The sequence below is a fragment of the Myiozetetes cayanensis genome, unplaced genomic scaffold (assembly GCF_022539395.1).
Source record: "Myiozetetes cayanensis isolate MyiCay16 unplaced genomic scaffold, myiCay2020 scf5-8, whole genome shotgun sequence".
Taxonomy (NCBI): Eukaryota; Metazoa; Chordata; class Aves; order Passeriformes; family Tyrannidae; genus Myiozetetes; species Myiozetetes cayanensis.
In genome coordinates this window covers 26,496,275-26,511,572 of record NW_026087742.1, presented here as the reverse complement: position 1 = coordinate 26,511,572, position 15,298 = coordinate 26,496,275, and the positions used below count along the sequence as shown (strand labels likewise).

The 15,298-nt window shown below is 41.7% G+C and overlaps 1 protein-coding gene across 2 annotated transcripts in view; it reads right to left on the bottom strand.

Annotated features, from left to right (window-relative positions):
* Window positions 1-14,610, bottom strand: part of CASR (calcium sensing receptor) — a 73,685-nt gene extending 59,075 nt beyond the window's left edge. The window contains exon 1 of one of the 2 annotated variants that reach the window (XM_050333221.1): window positions 14,529-14,610. The gene's annotated coding sequence lies outside the window, so the exon portion shown is untranslated. Of the gene's footprint in view, window positions 1-14,143; window positions 14,322-14,528 lie in introns of those variants that run through there. The other variant, XM_050333220.1, reaches the window with a different exon arrangement.
* Between the last annotated feature and the right edge of the window lie 688 nt (window positions 14,611-15,298).

The following is a 15,298-nucleotide window of genomic DNA, read 5'->3' as shown; positions in this document are numbered from 1 at the left end:
ATTTAAAAAAAAAAATGCTTTCATGATTTTATTTGTAAATGTTTATTTAATTTCCCAAAAGTGAAGCTGGGAAAGGTATACTATTTCATGCCAGTCTCTCTCCACCCCTTCAGCTCTTTGAAGCCTTACAACATCGAGCCTGAAAATTCAATTTCTCTGTCTGGAGGCTCAGCACTAATAGCTCTGTCTGGAACAGCAGTATCAAGGGACTGTGTCTTTAGGGTTTAGATGAAGCCAGCAAAGAGCTTTCTAGAGAGATAGGGAAAAAATGCTATTATTTATTTTAGAGAGAGATTATTAAGAGGTGACAATTATAAGAGCATATTATTTTTGTTATCAGCATCCCATTATTACAGTATACACCAAAATTTATGTACAGACACAGAAAATAAAATGGATTCACACTTCTATGTAACTTGCCCAAGTTCTCCCTCCAAAAGAAATCATCACTGCTCATTTCAGAACAAGATAGACAGAGCTGGGATAATTAACCTCCCACCTGAGGTCCCATCATCATCTCCAACAGTTATAAGCTATTTAAGCACTGAGGCAAAAGGACTTCATATTTCTAACAGTAAGTCTCATCATTAGCAATGAATCTTCTTACTGCTATGACTATGCATCATTACTTTTTAAAAAAAACATTTTTGCAAGCCTGCTATGTTCTTGGGATGTGTAAATTTTCACTGGTGTTTAAATTTTTCACTGAACGACATATGTATTCAGAGTGTTTAAAAACCCACACTAATTTTCTGTCTATCCTGACTGAAGCATGCAGCTGGGTAAGTTCCCCAAACATATTATTGTGCACAGATTAAGACCATCAGGAAGAGTCAATGCTCAAACTGTACTTAGGAGACAAAAAAAGAGGTGTGTTCTGCTGAAATCCAGAAACCCAAGTTCAGCTCTTCCCTTTCCTTTTCCAAAGGTGAGCCATTTTTCACTCAGTGTGTGAGTTTGTCATCATATCTTCTATCAAGAAGTATGAATCAGACACCACTATTGTTCATATTTTTGTATTTGTGTGATTAATATTTGTGAATGTATAAACATATGTTTATATTCAGGTATTTAATGCATTTATGTATTTAAAAGCACATAAATCATCAGTGTGGCTTTGTCTGTGTGTCTATCAGCCTGCTGTTCCTGGTTTTGGCCTTCCTAGTAAGACTATGACCTTTGCTGCATCTTCTGGGATCTAGCCATTTTGATTCAAGTTGCATCATGTCAGCCCAGAAAATAAACAAAATAGTCTTTACTGGCAGCTTTAAAACAACTGTTTTTAGGAAAAAAACCCCGATGTCTCATTTGCAGGGACACAGACTTCAAGACAGTATGGTTACACAGGTCCAGCACCTTAAAAAGTTCAGGCTTTGTGACAGGCACCTGTTTAAGCATCATTTACTGTTAATGCCTTTGACACAGGTTGAAATGGATCACCCACTACAGTTAGAACAGCTTTCCCTGAGAGTATTTTATCTAGACCTGTCTGAAAGTGTGTAGGTGTATAAACATAGACCTGTTTCTGGTACACCTCCATCAAAACAAATTGCTGAATAAATACAGCTAATAGGAAATTAAGAAATTACCTGAAAGGAAGAACTTTCCCAATACAACTTCCATATGCTTCCACAATTTGATTTACATAATTTCATTTTCTCTGTCAAATCCCACCCTCATTTCTCCTTCAGAGCAGTATAATCCAAAATATTCTCAGTCTCCCTCTTCTCTATTCACACAGAACCACAAGAATCTGCTGGGTTTTTTTGTGAACACACTGGCAGTCTCCTCAGGTGCCCAGTTCAGGTCTTGAAAACTGGGCTTTTAAGTCGGGCTGGAGAACACATCTCTCACCTGCAGAACGTGAACCTCCAAACACTCTTTGCAAACCACACAGTTAAGAGGTTTGAATCAAATTTACCAATGTGGGAAAGATGTGACAACAGGAAATGTAGGGGCAGTGTGAGAAAAACGCAGAGCACCAGAAACCAGGAGGTGGATTAAAAGGGTACAGCTTTGAACAAAGGTTCAAACTCTGTTCTAATTTGTGAGTACAGAAGAGTTGTCCAGATAAACAACATTTGAGAAACTTTCTCTTGATATTGTGTGACCATAAAAGGATCCAATAATTGTGAACATGCTTTCTAATTTCTAAACTAATAATAATTTAAGACTATAGAATAGCAAACATTACAAGAAAAACTGCAAAGTAAATTAGTTCCTGATACAAATTTCTAAACAAACATTAAAATCTGTGTAAAGCTAATTAAAATTTCAGAACTTGCTTTGAATATTACCTGTATTTATTTCTAATTATCTGATTACTTATGCATTATAATAATAATGGAGCCCCTGGTGGTCTAGTGGTAAGGGCGCGGCACTGTCACTGCTGAGACCCGGGTTCGATTCCCGGTCAGGGCCACTCCCGGGCAGGTGGGGCTCGTTAGCCCTTAAAGGCAACCCACCTACGTCCTAAGGACCTCGCTGCCACCGTCCAAGCTCGCTTGGCCCCGGCAGATGAACCTTAGGATTAAAGGGTGGGCTCAGTTCCGCACACACTGTGTCTCACCTAAAAAATCCAATGCGCAGGCTGGAAAGTGTAAAGACCTTCCCCGGATCTTCGCTCGTGAAGACTGGCCAATATATATAATATTATGCATTATTAAATCACCCTGTAGCCAGGGAGCAGGAGCTTTTCCTAATCACAGCTGAATCTGAATGATTATTTTGCTATTTTGTTAAAATGAGCTAAAATAACTTCAGTCATGGCAGCGCAGGAACTAGGACTGAGCTGAAGAAATAATTAACTCAGGTCCAACAACATGAGCTCAAATCTATGCTGCTCTACTCATCCATTTTTTAATTTTTCATCTGAGTATAGGATGAACGAGAATGACCTTTTGATTTTTCAACTAGCTGAGGTTCACTTTATCATGCAATCTGTATTTACACAGTCATAGAGTATTCCTAGAATAATATCATGCTAGGCAGCTGTTATTGTAGTTTTATATGTATCAGTGTAGAGTCTTGGAACATGCAGAATATTTCTGAAGAAATGGTCTCAGAAAACAGTGTGAGAAGGACAGTTCAGTTAGCAATCTACAGAGGAACCATAAGATACTTTCTGTTTCTTCAGGCATTTAGGAAAAACAGAAGTATAGTGAGTAAGGTTTGCAATTTCATAAAGATATGAATTTTTTCAGAGTAAGGGCATCTGTATATTTTTATATATAATTATTACTCATAATTTAAGTTGCACTGTAAACATGTACTGTGTTAAACAGATGTTAGGACTACAGTGAACTTTACAAACTAAATAAACTGTGGAAGAGGAGTTTATTTTTTGCCTCTTTAAGATTTACATAATCCATGCAGATAAGGATTTTATTGTTTTATTAATAAGAATTAAAGACAGCAGAAAGCAATGAATCTAAGTATCTGTTACCACCCATAGATTAAACAGTTGACTGAGAAGAGGCTATGTGCTGCAATGAATAATTACACATTAGTAAATGTTGCTGTACAAGTCATGCCCAGGTTCTCCAAGCTGTTCTTGGCATAAGACCAGCAGAGGTGAAACGAAAATAGCTTTATGTCATCTTTGAAGTTGCCCAAATCCAGTAGCAAACAGAGGTCAGCCCCAGCCCTGCGTGACACAGTGTAGCTACAGGACTGTTCTGTGTATCACGCACCTGCCTGTGGTTCTAACAGGATATTTGATAGCTGGGGACCATTGGGAGAAGGTGAATTTTAATTCTCAGAGGTGTTCTTCCCAGGTACAGGAAACATTAAGGGAGCTGCCTGGTACTGAGGAAATAGGTCTCTGGATTTTAGAAACATCTCAGCTTAAAAACTCTTCTCCCTGAACTTTTTGGACAGAACAGTGCCATAACATTAACTTAAAGTGCTTAGATTTAAACTGGGCAAGGTATACAGGCAAAGCAGAAAGGCTATACAGGCAAGACAGACAGACTGTACAGGCAAGGCAATTGAGAGCAGCTCAAGGAGGACTTGGATGGATGAGAAGACTGGCATGATCCAGCAATGTGCAACTCCAACCTGGAAAGCTGATCACATCCTGACTGGCTGGCAGATCAAGGGAGGTGATCCTCCCCCTCTACTCCACTTTCATGAAACCCCACCTGGAGTACCACATCCAGCCCTGGGGCCTCCAACATAGGAAGCCTTGAGAAGTCTGAGGCGAGAACATACAGTAGCCTTCCGGTAAAAAAAGGGCTACAAGAAAGCTGGAGAGAGACTTTTTACAAGGGTATGTAGTGACAGGACAAGGGGAAATGGCCTGAAACAGAAAGTGGTTTAGGTTGAATATTAGGAAGACATTCTTTACTGTGAGGGTGGTAAGAATCCTGGAACAGGTTGCCCAAAGAAGCTGTGGATGTCCCACCCTTGGAAGTGTTCAAGACCAGGCTGGATGGGCTTTGAGCAACCTGGACTAGTGGAAGGTGTCTCTGTCCATGGCAGGGAGGTTGGAAATAGATTATCTTTAAGGTCCCTTCCACCCCAAACCATTCTATGATCCCACTGTGTTCATCTTCAATTTCTATCAGCCCACAGCATCTAAATGAAAAGATGAGAGCCACAAGTTATCTAACCCCATTGTCAGCTGCTTTAGTGAAATCATGTTCTCTTAATTAAGAGGTATAGATCTCATAATCCCTTTCCCCAACAGGATGTGAACTCTTGCTCACCTAAAATACTTCACTTAGGAGGAAATGTGCATTGTTAGGTAAACACCAGCACTGCCGTGTTACATCCTTAACTAAGAATTATGAACTCTCTTTCTTCCTAGTTATAAGGTTATTTTATACTTGAATAATTTTTATTGTTGCTTTCATTCTGAAGCTGGCTGCCTAATATTAGTGTAACCACCACAGAGAGACGTTAACTGGCGATTCCTGGCTAAAGCCAGTGATAAATTAGCAAAAGAAATGAAGAAACTTAAATTAACAAATCCCAGTGAGAAACAAAATATTTAGGCTTTTACATGTTTCATATGCTCATCAAAAACTCCTCCTTTTAGTCTCTGGGCCTGGAAATCAGATCATTTTTCAAACCGGAATGCAAGTTGCCATCTAAACCTATATTTAGATCAATGACATGAATATGAACGTAAGTACCCAACAATAGAAATCCGAAACTGAAAATTATAGCTGTGTATTTTTTCTACTTTGACAATCCTTGATACAAAATGGGAACCTGTTATGCTGTAATTAGACATTTTTAAAAGCTCTTTCAGATCTTTGGATGAAAGACAGTATCTGGATGCCAAGGTGTTGTCAACTTTTTTTACTGTCTGGAATTGTATGTTCAAATTCTGGCTCTATCAAGCCAACCTTTCTTATTTCTGAGACAGCTTTTTCAATATGTTCTGATTTACTGCAAGCAGAGCTTTCAAACAAAGCCATATAATGTAGAGCTGTTTCAAACACTGCCTACAAAAACAAAATCTTAATACTCCACATATGTTGCGTGCAAGTATATTCCTGATAATAGACAAGATGTTATTGTTTTTAATGAATATCCCTCCAAACTTACCTGCTAGTTTGCAAATTGCTAACAGCAACAGCAGACTGCTAGAACAAACTGCGCTCTCTCTCAGTGTCACCTATGCTCTTCTGTGTCAGCCAGGTTGTTGGCACGACTGTCAACAATTCCCTGTTACATGTCATTCTTTGGCAAGGTATGTGAAGAGGAAGGATACAAATTGTTGTGTCAACTCTGCTGGCTTCACAATGTTAATAGAAACTACAGCACCAAGATTTGCTTTAGTAACTGCAACTATCACCTTGATAAATATCACAACAGACATATTGAATAAGGAAATGAGAGTACTACAAATCCCCTCCTAGAGCAAGATTTCACTTTAAAAACCGTGAACACTAACAATATCATGGCATTGCTTATAGGAAAGATATTTTGGCAAAACTATAAAACTTTTAGGAAAAATAAGTAATTTCAGAGTAAGTCGTTTACATTATTTCGATACAGTGGCATTAAAATAATCTGTTCCTGAGTAATAACCTTTGTCAATAGTATCTTCTTGCAGGATTTCATTGGGATCTTCAGTGTAATTTGCCAGGCACTGTCAACAACCTAAAGGTTCTTAAGAATATCATACGCAGCTATAGCTAACAATAGTCCCTACACAGAGTTATGGAAATCAGGTACTATGCTGCAATGTCATTAACAGACAGTACAGTAAGTTTCTACAAATAGCATGTTGATGTACAGTGCAGGAAATAAGTTATTAGGGGACAAAGAAACCAGACATTATATAGGAAAAGTGTCTCATCCTCACACAAACAACAAATGGGGAGCACTCAGCTTCACAGTCCCTTGTTTCACCTCATTGACCCCATTCACTCCAACAACTGTGGAAGGAAGGATGTTCTTCCACCTTTTCTCCTAGGCGGGTCTGCGGGAACTCAGATAGTGCCAGCTCTGTGCCTGTCTCAACTCCCACCCCACCACTGCTTCTTGTCAGTTCTCCACGTCTGCTCCAGGCCCTCTCACCACTGCTCGTTTCAGTGCTAACACTGCAGCATCTCTCATTGCACTGTGCTGCCAGCTATGGTGTTGATGATATAACATCAGGCATGTCCTACCTCAGCTGGAGTAAATCCAGTTTGACAAACAGCAAAAAATGGCTAGATCAGGCCCCTACCCGAATACCTTCAACTCTATCACTGCACACGGGAAGTCCAACAACATGGAGAAACACTGCACTTCTCTCCATATTGTTCACCTATGACAACAACCAGAATACAGATGTTACTGGCTGTACTGAGCTTCTTCCCATTAAGAGTACTTTGTGTTCAATTTCTGCTGTCCTTCACAAAATACTTCAGTCCCCCAACTGAAAACTGAAATTGAATCTATGAAAGAAGTGAAAATAACTACAGCAAAACAACTACCAAAAACTTAATCTGCTTCATTCTGACCATGTATTTCCAATACATGGTGACAGATCCTGCCTGTGTCAGACTCCAGCCACAGAGTTACTGATGCATCCATGGTCAGAGCAAGAATGTACCTATGACCTTGCTGATTGGGTACAATGTAGTTTCATTTGAACCCCACTTTTCAATTTAAACTAAACACTTCTGCCTTTCATGGCTGTGAACCAAAATATCAGTGCTTAAGTAGAGTAAAACAAGTACAGCAAATGTTGCAGAAGTTCCAGAAGAGGAAGGGATTGCCGTTATTAACACTGAGGAACTAAAGCTCAGGTCCTCAAAGGTTCCTGAGATATTCATCATCCTCTGTAGGCACAGAGATTTTTCCACCCCTAGAAGTGTCATCCAGCTGCTACTTAAGCCTGGAGGGTTGAGATCTCATCTCTGCAAGTCAGCACACTGACATTTCCTCCTGCACCACTTCATAGAGACACACTGCTCAAATCTCTCTACCTAAAGCTCCCAGGCAGAGCATTGAAAGTACGTGACCTGATCTAGCTGTAGAGGAAGGAGGGTAAAGACCTCTTTTGAAGCTTAAACAGAGCTTTCTGATTGATCGATGTTTTCAAAGGCTTAGGTGTGAAAATGTCCATGCAAATGGACATGACACATCAGAGACCATTAACTATGCAAACCCTGCTTCCTGAGAAATGAAAGCAGCAGTAATTGTACTCTAGCTAGCTGCTGAAATTACTCAACCCAAGATTATCTCAGGAAGTAAAAGAAGCAAAATATATTACCAGTATGTTTTTTAAAGACAGAAGTCTAAATCACATGAAGAATTCAGGCTTGCACATTCATATATACATTCACACACCACTGATTATATTAATGTTTGTAACCTCATTACAAGGCTTTAGACAAGGGTATCATATGGAGTAATGTACTTAAAAGACATTGTGGCACAACAAGTGGAACCTATTTCTGTTGTTTAGAAACCAGATATTTATACTGAATTTGTCATTCACTAACTGGATCCAGCCCCTTCAATCTCTAATACATAAAACAGGAGAATTACAGTTGCCTCCCTAAGGTAAGATAAGGACTGTAGGCAGGTTCCCTGAAATAATAAAAACAGGCAGCAGAAGATTTAGTATTACAGCTTGGTTTATAAATCTGTGCATTTTCCCTAGACTGAAGGCCACTGAATGGAGGAAATTCATCAGCAGGGTATGACATTTTATAATTTGTGCAAGAATATGACAGTCTTGCAAAATATATGGCTATGTAGAAAGTGTAAAATATCAGTGGGACTTACATATGGCATAGATTAATTGTCCTTTGAGCAGATTGTTGTCTTTCCAACACAAAGTTCCTGTAAAGAACTACCTCCACAATTCAAAACACAAACCCCTCATATAGGAAGAATGGTACCTGAACAGATGCAACACTGGTGTATAGTGGGTACAGCTTAGTTAAATTTCTCCTCAAAGGCTAAATATAAAACATGTTCTAAAATATAAACAAAGAGAGAGAGATGAAACCTGGATTGCTCTTGCCGGGCTTGTACTGCTGGCTTGCTCAAGGTTAGTCAGAAGGCCCTAATGAGTACCAATTAAGATATGTTCAAAGCATTTAAAAACACATACAACTAAATTTGTCACCTTGAAAACAGCTACCATAGGGCTTTCCACAACAGGGTTTCAAGCAGTGCCAAAGAACTGAGCAGAAATGCTCATTGTGTGCAGCAAAGATAGCAAAAAGGTGAAAGGTGGAAGAAGATGGGAATAAAGAGGCAATCCCTGCCACAAGCAGCAACTACTAAGGCACAAGTCTAGACATTTAAACTGCCTACACAGTTACTCCCTAGAATATCAGATGTAACTGCATCAGTCTGGCAGATGTGACACAGGACCTGCAATAGATCCTTGCTGTCTGGGGTGAAGCAGCTGCAAGGTTAGCTGTTGTACTCTGCCTACCTGAGAACTTTAAAGGTACCTGAATCTTCCTGGGAAGATGCAAGGGTGCAAACAAAATTGTCTGATTCCTCAGTCGCTAATCTGTAAATTCACTGATGAAACCCTATCACCATCAGACCTCAACTGTCCTTTTTCCTTGCCTCTGTGGAGTTTTGGGCAATGGAGCATGTGAACACAGCCATGAGTGGACGCTTCTATGGAGCTCCTGAGTTTGGTGAACACTTTGACACAGATCTGTTGTACCTTCACTGAAACAGTCTGCTCCCACCCCTGATGCTTCCAGCTGGTACTAGAGGAGCCAGGAGTAATGGGGCTAGAGGAAATCCCCCCATGGCATTACATTCATTCAACAGTTTGTCTTAAGTTACGTTGCTTTACACAGGCAGTTCTCAAACAAATAAACCTCACAAGCAAATGCTTAATTACTGGTGCCTGGCAATGAGTGAGCCAGAGGGTAGAAAAACAGGAATGGGAGATGAGTTCCCCTTTTCAAGAAGATTAAGGTTACAAGGTAAAAAGAAAGCACAGAGGACAGAAAGCAGAAAATACGGGTTAGATAGTATTTCTTCGAGGAAAGGACTCTTCATCTGTTAAACTCTGCCTTGAGATGATGACATGAAATTGAAAGACAAACAGTCTTTCATCTCCTTAACCTAATCAGCCTGAGACAACTTCAGCACTCTGTGGCAGGAACCAGCTCTCTTTTCTGTTTGCAGAGCATAGTGTAGACCACTAGATTGGTCTATGACATGGCCTCCTAAGTGGAGACAAGTATCAAGTCAGTAGCTCCACTGTGTGCAGAACTCAGCAGACTGCTCTGAGATGTGTTGGGGTGCTAGAAGGGCTTGCTGACTGAAGGCAAAGCTGCTTAGAGCAGGAATGATTTATAGTGACACTTCAATATTAAATTTTACTTTGGGTTGCTCTTAAATGTTCTTCTTCTCATAAGATGTATGTAGAGAAAATCCAAACCCCTGGTTTCCCAATTTTTTTAAATTCAAGATATCGAGAATCCATGTATAGCAGCAGCACAATAGGCAAAAAGAAGCATCAAAGGTCAAACTCTTTCAAATAAAAGTGAGTTTTCTGTAGATGAATACATGTTGATTATTCATTTTAAACATCTAGAAAAAAAATCTGAAATCAACTGTTTAAAGTTTAATGACTTCTTGTGTATTTGGTTTGCTCAGACACGTTGGTGAATCTGTTATCTATCTTTTAAAGCTCCCATATTGCTAATTTCAAGTAACAAATTTAATTAGGAAAATTTACTGAACTGATCCCATAATTTAAGTTGTTGAGAATTTATTGTTACTCATTAGAATGTTCCAAATTTATTAAGCTGAAATAATCGGTTTTAGATTCTGAATACTGTTAAAAGCCTCAAAAATAGTGTATTTGTGCAAACTATTATAGCAAGAAAAAAATCCATCAAGGAATTTCTGTAGACAGTAGCATGATCACTGAGTTAATTTTTTAAAAATAGATGCCAACAGTTTAGCTATGAGCAGAGTATTCAGATGACTTACCCACTGGTTTGGTTGTGAGATGTCTTTATGTTGACAGCATTTATAATTTATTTCAGGACCATAAGTGTACTTCTTGGCTCACGCTATGTAATCTTTTTTTGAGAGGACTGAATTCCATTTCATGACTGTCTACATGCTGCATCATAAATTCAAGACTACACACTCCCCTCTCTCCAGTGATCTCCCACAGATGCCAAAAGGAAGCTTGTACAGAGATCAAAGGAAGAATTTGGGCTCTGTGTAGTAAGATAAAACTTTCAGTTGTTATTTTTTACATCACATTCAGAAGTGCTTACTGAAAAACGTTCCCTTTGTTAGCATTATTGCCACCCTTGACTCCTCTCTCTTTTTTTCTTCCCCATTCTTCTTTCTTTCCTCTGTCTTCTTTTTCTTCTCTTTGTATGTCATTGCAGATTCCAGCTCCCTGTGCATTGTGTTGGAACTGGTAGCATGCACAGCGCCACCATTAACCACTCACACTCTGACAAGTCCAGAGGAGCACAGGATCAAATGATTCTCCAAACTGAGGACACAGCACAATAGCCCTCACTTTCTGCTCAAGAGAATATTGTGTTATCTATATCTGCAATGTCACAGCTCTGTTTAATATGGTCCCTCCTTTCTCACCTGTGTTTTTCAAGATGCAAAAATCAGAACCCAGGCACTTACTAACTGCCTTACCCCTATCAAACACTCAGCCAGGTGTTCAGTGTCTTGTCTGCTGAAGTATTCAGCACCAAACAGCCTCTGTCCCAGTGCCAGGCACTGGAGGCACAGGCAGGTTAATATGTTAGACTCAAGTGCCCCAAACTAACTATTAATAAATAAAAATCATCAAGTACAGCAGCATAAAGTTTTCTCTCCAACTCCAAAATGGATTTAGATCAGTAGAGCACAGGATCTAGTTATAAGGACCATCTGAAGGCTGCAGAACAGAGAAGTGGCCAACTGACCCTCTACACAACAATCCACTGAACCTTCCTGAAAATGGTGGGAAAAGGATCAGAAACTTTTGAACCCCTGCTTCATCTGTTCCCATATGGCAAACATACCATAAAACAATACAAAGCTTTTTGTGTGGAAATTACAGTGTGCTTTAGAAACCCCTACTTATAACCAAGATATTTCTAACAAGACCCCATGAGATATGGTTGTTTTCCTCACTTTTGAAACTGAAAAAATAAAAGAAAATGGTTTGCTTGAGGTCAGTATCCAAGCCCAGAACAAGTTCTGGAATCATCTTTACAGTTAAAGTCACTAGATCCTGTTGCCTTCACTATCATTTCATGTATGCCTAAAGAGATTACAATCTCTCATATTTTGTGATCTGAGCAACTTATCTGTCCTTTCTCAGATGAAAAAAAAGTATGCTTATAGAGAATTAGCCTTGAAACATCAGCAGAGAAGATTTTGATACTAAAGCTATCACCTCTCTGTCAATGCCCTCCCACAATCTACTTTTGTGTCAACGTTCTCAAAATCATTGGCATAAATTAGTGCAGGTAAAGCATTCTGCACTCTTGCAGTTAATAAGTGACTGAGAAAGCCTATCAGCTTATGCAGAAGAGGTTGTTTGCAACCAATAATAGATGCAACAATTTGCAACCAACATGCATATGGAATGGGAGTGAACTAAAAAGGTCCCTCTGCCTCACTTGACATTTTTGCTCCTGTTTCAGAAGATAATTCTAACAAGGTTATCAAATATCAAGAAAACATTGAGGCTTGAGAATGACGGAAAGGGTGCCAGACTGACAAATCTGGGATTGGAAATCTTTCACTGAGCCCTTAAATTTAGCACAGAGGAGGTAACTGTGCAACTGTCAATATCACTCTATTGCTACTTTGAGAATTGTGTCAGAGTTACCTGCGTGCAACTCAGTTCATCATTAGTCTTTCTGAGAGTTTACAGGTAGGACAGTCTGGTGTCAAATACTGTGATGAGATTTGACACACACTTGGATACAGAGTTGGGATAACCCTGTTAATTTTATAGTTGACTCCAAACATCATCCTTATCCTGTCCTAGAAGGAAAGAAATTGGTTTGGGGTGCTCTGTATGCTTTTTCATCACCAAACTGCCATAATCAATCTACTTTAAAATGAAACACTTTTCAACAGCTTCATTTACATCAATTAATTGTAAACTAGATTTTCAAATAGTATTTCATCTGAACAGCCATCAGATCCCTTCACCACTGCTCAGTAAACTTATTCCTAATAAAAATCCTACTAATTTTTCCACTTTCACAACTAGAAGAGAGGTATAGATTTGGAGTTCACAACACAGGGATCAATGGCCAGACCCCAGATAGTGCACAGGGAACAGAAACGGATTATGTTCCTAGGGCTGAAGTTGCACTGAAAGGAGAGCTTAGTCCTGCAGCGTGGTGAAGTGAGAAGCATAGGACAGTAAGTGAAAAGAGTACGCAGTTGCCCAGCCCCGGACTCAATCCAGATCAGGAGTTAAGAGCTCTAATTTCCACAATTAGCATAAATACTTTCAGGGGCACCGCACTGCCTGGGAAATAGCCTAAGCAACGCCTCACTAATACTCCCCTGACCTTGCCCCTCCCAGCACATCCCATCTGCATTTACACCAGATGGTGAAACTCGAGTAGGAGGCAGAAAAGTCCCGACAGTGATAGAGACGCTACTCAAAAGAGGAAATCAGGAAAAGCCTGCAAAAGCTATCTTCCCCTCGATACGTGATCAAACAGAATCAATACACTAGTCTCGGCAGGGAGATGGAGGGCTACTAGCCTTTACTAGCTTCCTCCCCTGCTCCTCTGAATCCAGCCCAAGGTGTCCAACAACGTTAATTCTAATTTGCACCAGGGCTGCACAGAAAGGTACACAGATGATATCTGGACAGAGCCTGACAGGGAGCAGGAGGGCTTTGCAAAATGGAACACCTGTTTCAAGTAGGAAAAAAAATCAGTAAAAAGGAAACACTTCGAACAAACATATAAAAATAATTCTAAGTATCATATCCTGTATCCATGTAAGTAAAAATGAAGATTTTAAGGACAGCTTAATTAGTTTTTAGAAACTATCTTCAGACATATGGTAGATTTGTTTTGAGTAGTGCTGGGAGTTTCCAAACCTCCTAATTGTGTTATAAATCAGTTTGCAAGATAGTGCTACTAGTCGTTTTTTATCAGGATCACTGAGGTGATTTTTTTTCCCAGCGCGTGTGATTTCAGTAAAACAACCTGTTGCTCTTTAAAGTTTTGTTAGGAATTACTGTTCTTTCCCTCAATATTATTTCTAGGTAACTTCAGCCAGAGAAAACACCTCAGACCTCTACGGAAATTTCTCCTTTTGCCTAATCCTCCATGTATCAGAAACCACCCTGCCCCAGATTTGGGGAGGGGAGGCGGAGGGGTCCCTCCGTGGAATTACGTCTGCGTCTGGCATGGCCGGCCGGGCTCAGCCTGATATGCCCCCGGCTCCCCGTCGCCCTCGACTCTCTCTCCCCACCCCGCCCCTCCTGGGGCTCTGCTTCTCCGGGTTTTGGGACCCCCAAAGCCAGACCCCGGCTCTCCGCAGCGCTTCCCGCCTCGCCACCCGTCCGAACCCCGCAGGCTGCGCCCCGTCCCTACCCCGTGCGCCCCCAGCCCCCAGCGGGCGGGCTGGTCCCGGCGGGAGCACTGCCCTCCCCGGTACCGCTCCCACTCCCGGGCGAGCGCACCCACCTGCCCCGCGCCCCGCTCACCTCGTCCCGCCGCCGGGGCTGCTCCTGCCGCCACCAGCTCCTGCCCTTACTCCGGCGCTGGGCAGGGCGGCGGCAGCAGCATCCCCCGCCGGCCCCCCAGCTGCCGCGGCGGCACTTGCACCTCACGGGAACCGGCGGCGAGGGGAGGAGGGGGTGGGGGAGAGAGAAACCCCTGGCCAGGGCCCCGTCCCAGCCCTCCCCACCGCCTCCGGCACCCGGGCCCGCTCCCACGGGCCACGCAAGGCGGGGCGGGCGGCGGCGGTGACAGCGGTGACCCACCCGGGCGCTCCTCGCTCCGCGCCGCCCCGCGCCGCGCCCGCAGGTAGCGGCGGCCCCGGGCAGGGCATAGCGCTTACCGCCCAGGAGGCGCAGGGAAGTCGGATACCTCTCCATGAGCCTTCCCGCAGCCAGGCTTCGGGCGCTGACCCGCGAGCGAGCTCCCTGCGGGCGCTGGCGCCCGGTCCTGTTGCTCCCCATGCAGCGGCACTCGACAGGTGGGCACCCCGGGTACATAACCCTGCAGCAGGACGCTACTGGGGGAAAAACAAAACAAACAAAACAAAACAAAACAAAAAGCATTGATCGCTCAGTTTTCTTTTCAACACTGGAGTCTTCTTCCAGCTCGCAGCGAGAAACTCGGACCACCTGTTCCGTGCTGTTCCTTGGTACCTTAAGTCCACGCAGCAAAGACACCAGAGACCTGTATCTCTTGAAGATGAAAATCCTCATCCTGCTCTGTACAGTTGTGTGGCTGTGTGGATATGTACAGCTCCAGATCTGCTGTACCCACCAGTTTATCTGGATTGTAAGAATCGAAATGCAGAGGATGAAATGTTTTCACTGTTATTTGCTAGCACTTACATTACTTCACTGCTTTCCAAAAACAAAAGTCTGTCAACGTTGGTTTAGAGCAACCCTTCTTTTGGGATCATTATACAGTTTATATCTGAAAACTCTTAACCTCGTAAAATGCTTTTTAAAGGAAAAGTAGCATGCAACCCTATACTCAGACTCTGGTGCCATTCTACAGCCCAATCAAAGAGGTCTGGATCTGTCCTAAACATACAATTTTCATTTGCCAAATAATAACAACAAAAATGTTGTTAGAATTGTGAGGTATTGGTGACAGTGACACTTAGAATATAATAAAATATT